Source organism: Dromiciops gliroides, chromosome 3 (assembly GCF_019393635.1).
Source record: "Dromiciops gliroides isolate mDroGli1 chromosome 3, mDroGli1.pri, whole genome shotgun sequence".
Classification (NCBI taxonomy): domain Eukaryota; kingdom Metazoa; phylum Chordata; class Mammalia; order Microbiotheria; family Microbiotheriidae; genus Dromiciops; species Dromiciops gliroides.
In genome coordinates, this window is record NC_057863.1 from 403,948,529 (window position 1) to 403,954,334 (window position 5,806).

Sequence of the window (5,806 nt, forward strand, 5' to 3'; positions counted from 1 at the left end):
GAAAAATATACATATGCACATATATACATATATGTGTGTGCATATATATTTTATTAAAAATGTATACATATAAAATCATCCCTCTCCCCTCTGTACCCCTGTAATCCTTCTCTTCTCCAGATTGAACATCATCAGGTGCTTCAACCAGTCTTTGGATTGCATGATCTCCAGACCCCTCTGCATCTTACTCACCTTCATCCATCTGCATATTCTCAAGTTTATCAATGGATATTCTTGAAGTTTGTCCAAACATGTGTCATCAAGAATTGAACATAACACTCCAGTTTATGTGCATATCTGCACATAGCTGCTGTAAAAACACAACACAAGGAGGGCAGCTTGGTGCCACAGTGGATAAAGCACCAACCCTGGATTCAGAAGGACCTGAGTTCAAATCTGGCCTCAGACACTTGACACTTACTAACTGTGTGACCCTGGGCAAGTCACTTAACCCCAATTGCCTCAGCAAAAAAAAAAAAAATTCCCAAAATAGTCTGGAGAACCTAGGTATGACAGGGTTCTTTGATAAAAATTGTGAGGCCAGCAATATATTCATTCCCTCTGTAACTTTAATCATTAAAAAAAAAAATGTATCTGACATATTGCATGGAACAACTTTTCAGTGTAAAAATATATTATTATAGGGATAAATTCTAAGGTAAAAATATTCATTCTAAGGATATTCCATGTACCAAAGATTTATGGACCAGAATTTATAGGTGGTCAGTATACTTCAAGTTCAAAAGACTTCCATGACCAATTTAGTTAAGAAATGAAATACCAATGATAAATTGGTATCTGTTGCTGTTGGGGAATTCCTCTGTCCTAAGATCCCCCCAGAGAGCAATTCTTTCCACCCTGATCTGTTTGACTGAAGGTCAATCAATAGGAGTCAAGGCTGAAAGCTTTAAAAGTTTAATTAGCATCAGCTAGTGGACAGTTATCAAATGGAGAGCAATGGTCCAAACAAAGGGAAATAAACACATACATAGGACTTTACACAGACTTATGGCAACATAACTGCACAGCAAAAGAAGCCTATAAGGAAAAGCTACTCAACCACTTTCCTTATTTGAGAGACTGAGTAATAGGTACAAGATGTCTGATGATTTGGGGGAGAAAGAGAAAACCTTGGGTTAGAGTACCAGGTTGTTATATATACAGTTTATCCCAATGGAATAATGTTTTTTTCTAAGGTTAGTCTTATCAGAATATCCTGGTGGGGCAGGGAATCTCTAAGATGGTAGAAGCCTTGGGCAGCTAGGTGGTACAGTGGATGAAGCACAGGCCCTGGATTCAGGAGGACCTGAGTTCAAATCCATCCTCAGACACTTGACACTTACTAGCTGTATGATCCTGGGCAAGTCACTTAACCCTCACTGCCCTGCAAAAAAACAAACAAAACAAGATAGTAGAGGCCTCCCCTTCTAGGTAGGATTTGTCAGGTTTATCCTGTCCTTGCCAAGCTGAGGTTCTCTATACAACCCTGTAGTCCTCTTTCCTTGGTTTTAGAGGTCACCTTTCTGGGGACCAAATGTTTCCCCCAAAATTCATAGCATATAATTTATCTGCTTTTTCTTCAGGGTAAATGAGTTTCTCTAGTGCTAGTATGCATCATATAAATGGCCGCCAACTTGGACTATGCATAAAAGCTAATTTGGACACAGTCTCTATACATATTGTGGCTTTGGCTTTTGTTTCCTCACACAGACTTTTACAACACACACTAGATGGTGCTTCAACACAGCCTTATTTCTGAATATACCGTGTCTATCTGGAAACCATAATCCAATGCCTCCTAGTCCTCAATGAAATGAATACTAAATGTTAACAGTGTGGTATTTTCTATTGTGCTGTAAGAAATGATGAGCAGGAGGAGTTCAGAGAAACCTGGAGGGTCTTGCATGAGCTGATGATGAGTGAGATGAGCAGAACCAGAAGAACATTGTACACAGTATCATCAACATTGAGTGTTGATCTACTGTGATGGACTATATTCTTCTCACCAATGCAATGGTACAGAAGAGTTCCAGGGAACTCGTGATTGAAGAGGATCTCCAAATCCAAGGGAAAAAAAAAAAGAACTGCGGAGTATAGATGTTGAATGAACCATACTATTTCTTTTGTTTTTGATGCTGTTTTTTTCTATTTTGAGGTTTTTCATCATTGCTCTGATTTTTTCTCTTATAACATGACTAATGCAGAAATAGGATTAATGTTATTATGTGTGTGTATATATATATATATATATAACCTATATCAGATTACCTGCTGTCTAGGGAAGGGGGGAGGGAGGAGAGGGAGGGAGAAAAATCTGAAATTGTAAAGCTTGTATAAACAAGTTGAGAACTATCTTTACATGTAATGGAAAAAAAATACTTTATTAGTTAAAAAAAACAAAAAACAAAAACAGTGTGGTATTTTGTCTGTCAGTCACCAAAGGGTAGGGAGGAGAAATAAAAGAACTTTCCATGAGAGTCACTAATAATGTCCAGATTTGCTTTATTATTTTTTTTTTTTTGGTGAGGCAATTGGGGTTAAGTGACTTGCCCAGGGTCACACAGCTAGTATGTGTTAAGTGTCTGAGGCTGAATTTGAACTCAGGTACTCCTGACTCCAGGGCCAGTGCTCTATCCACTGCACCACCTAGCTGCCCCCAGATTTGCTTTAAACAGAAAGCTAGTTTGTTGAAGGAGACTATTATGGATCATTTAAATTTTCCAACAATTCCAAAATTACTTTGTTTTGATCACTGCTCCCCAATAGTTAGCATTCTCCTACTCTCTCTTACTCTCTCCATCCCAATGATGGTGAACTCCAGGCAGAAAGAACGAAACTCCCTCCCCAACTGTCTACTCCTTCATAGCCACTTGATTTTATCTTAAACCTTTTCCATTTGCACTCATTTTATCTTCTGGTACTGATTGAGGACTTTTCAACTCCCTTGTCAGTGGGAGCATTTAATGTTGCACTACCACTAAATGACTACAACATCTCACCTGGAATCCTAGCTCTAAGATTGCCACAGCCCAAACTCCCAGGTCTAGTGGAGATCATTACTGAGAACAAACAAAATAAAACAGAAATAAACACCCTCAAAGGCATTTCTCAGTGTCAGGGTAAAACTGTGTGGAGGGGAAGAAATCCACCCCTCCCAGCTAAATTCATGGCATCCAGGGTGTGGGCAACCTGAGATTTTTACCTCTCTGGATGCAAGAGGAAAAAGTAAGCAGTGAAAAAGAGAGACCATCCCAAAATGGCCAGTTTTAAAGACACAGCCTTGTTACACACCAATCAAAGGAGGCTACTCTCACCCATACTGTGAGAAAACACAGGATGTAAGATGCCTCCATGTCAGGCAGTCTAGGCATGCTCAGGGTAAGCCTCTTTATAGGAGTATATAGCAAATGTTTTTCCTTGTTGCTCAAAGTGGGGGAGGGGGAGAGATGTATTATGATGACAAGGATGTTCAAGATACAAACCCAGAAAAAGAAAAGAACTTCAAGACATCTACAAGAAAAACCTCAAGGCAAAACATAGTGTGGCCACGAATTCAACTAGAATTGCTGGAAGAGATGAAGGAAGAGTTAAAAGGCAGTGGGGGAAGGAAAGAGGCCAGAGATAAGGCAGATTTTTGCTGAGATATAGATAGATGATAGATAGATAGATGGTTGATAGATTGATTGGTAGATAGATGATTGATATATAACTTTTTAAAGATTTTTTAAAAGGGAATTGTTCTCAGGAATAAGTAGGACTAGATAACCTCTAAGATCTACTCTAACTCAGTGGTACTATTTTGCTGTAATTAATAAGCAATGAAGCCAAAGTGCTGGAGGACAAACAGAAAGAGTTGGTGGGAATATGTGAAGCCCCCTTTTTCCTGAAGAAGGCAATGTTTGTCAGTAGAAATAATATAAGGGGCAGCTAGGTGGCGCAGTGGATAGAGCACTGGCCCTGGAGTCAGGAGTACCTGAGTTCAAATCCAGCCTCAGACACTTAACACTTACTAGCTGTGTGACCCTGGGCAAGTCACTTAACCCCAATTGCCTCACTAAAACAAAAAAAAGAAATAACATTAGACAACAAATCAAGAGGCCAGTGTTTAAGTCTAGCTCTGCCATCTACAAACTAGGTCTGTTTCCTGATATGTAAAATAGGTAAATATTTTCCCTAATATGTAAATATGTAAAATAAAGGTGTTGGAGTTAATGGTCTCAAAAATTCCTTTAAGCTCTACAAAACAATTTTCTTTATCTGACTGGTCTGGCTGGATGGATGGCAGCCCCGTGATTTGGTGTATGATTAATTTATAAGTGACTGGGGAAAATGCCCTTCTTCTGAATAGTTTTGACCCAAGGATAAAATTGGTCATTGAAAGGTCTCCCTGAAGATTCTTGTGAAATGTCTTTACCTCTGGCAGAAGCAGCACCTACCACACTGATGCCCCCGTCTATGCACCTTAACACTCTAGCACATCTTTTCAAGTTATATAGGACAGTTTTGGCTGAACTTTAGAAAACAGGACATGGAATAATGTATAATAAGGCTGGCAGGGTAGATTGGTGCCGGTTTGTGAAGGGCTTTCAGTGCCAGTGGAAGGACTTCTATTTTATCCCAACGGCAAAATGGAAGCACTGAGGTCGTCCTAGTAGGGGAGCACCATAGTCAGGCAGACAGGTGGAGGATAGATGGAGAGGTGAAAGACTAGAGGCAGGGAGATCAACCAGAAAACTATTACAATAGTCCAGGCCAGTAAGGATGCCCAGGTCCCAGACTTCATTTTCAGGTTCTGGGGGCTGTGGGAGTGAGGATGGAAAAGGCTTCCTAAATAGAGCATGGCTTGAACTGGGACAGATTCAGAAATTTGGAGAGAAGGAGGGAGGCGAATCTAGAAAACTGGACAACTTGTTTGGCTCTGCAAATTCTGGTGCATTTGGCAAATTAATGAATGAATAAAAAGTAAAAATCAAAGAGAAAAACAAGCTGGTTTCATCCCATTAAGGTAAAGAAAAGCTTAATCATGCACAATCCAGCTCATTTCCTTATCCAAGTTTTCCCTTTCAGTTAGAAGGCGGTCTCCCAGCAACCTCAGTGCATGACATCAAAAAGAGGCAGGCAATATGCAGATGAAAGTCTTTGAGGTCTGTTTTCTCCGACTAGTTACGGCCTCAGGAAAATACAGGTTTGAGGGTTAGAGAGTCGTATCTATGCTGCGAGTTTGAAACGCTTTGAGATTTCTGTAATTTTTGTGCCTGGAGGTTTCTGTGTGGGATGGGAAGCTGATGTCTTAGTGACCGTGTGTGTAACGTGTGTGTTTCGAGGGAGTGAGCGTGCATGATGCTACAAACCTACTTACCTGGTAGGGGTGATTCCATGATCACGAAGGTGGTTTCCCCAGGGCGAGGCTTATTCATTGCACTACCGATGGGCTGACTCCTGTGATTTCTCCAAATGCGGGAAACTTTATAATTTGTAGTAGTGGGAGACTGCGTTCGCGCTTTCCCCTGATATTTTGTGCTAATGAGAAACTAAGTGTGTTCTTTGATCTAGCTTTGAAATGAAGTTAAATCCCTTTAAAAATTAAGAGTTTTTATTGCTTAGTAGTAGTCTTTCTCTATCTCCTATTTTTATTTCTGGTTTGTACAATGGTATGAATAGAAACTTATGTATTGTTTTTCCTATCATAAGATGATCTCATGAACTCAATATGGATTTCTGAGCAGTAATTTTATTTATTGCTAGAGAGTTTGCTGTTGTTATGCAAACTTAACACCACTGTTAAGATATGTAATTTGTCCACTTT

General features: G+C 39.8%; 1 non-coding gene across 1 annotated transcript; it reads left to right on the forward strand.

The window, feature by feature from the left end:
* The first annotated feature begins 5,351 nt into the window (after nt 1-5,351).
* Nucleotides 5,352-5,510, forward strand: LOC122752316. The gene has a single exon (XR_006356080.1). It is a non-coding gene; the product is annotated as a U1 spliceosomal RNA (small nuclear RNA).
* The last annotated feature ends 296 nt before the right edge of the window (nt 5,511-5,806 follow it).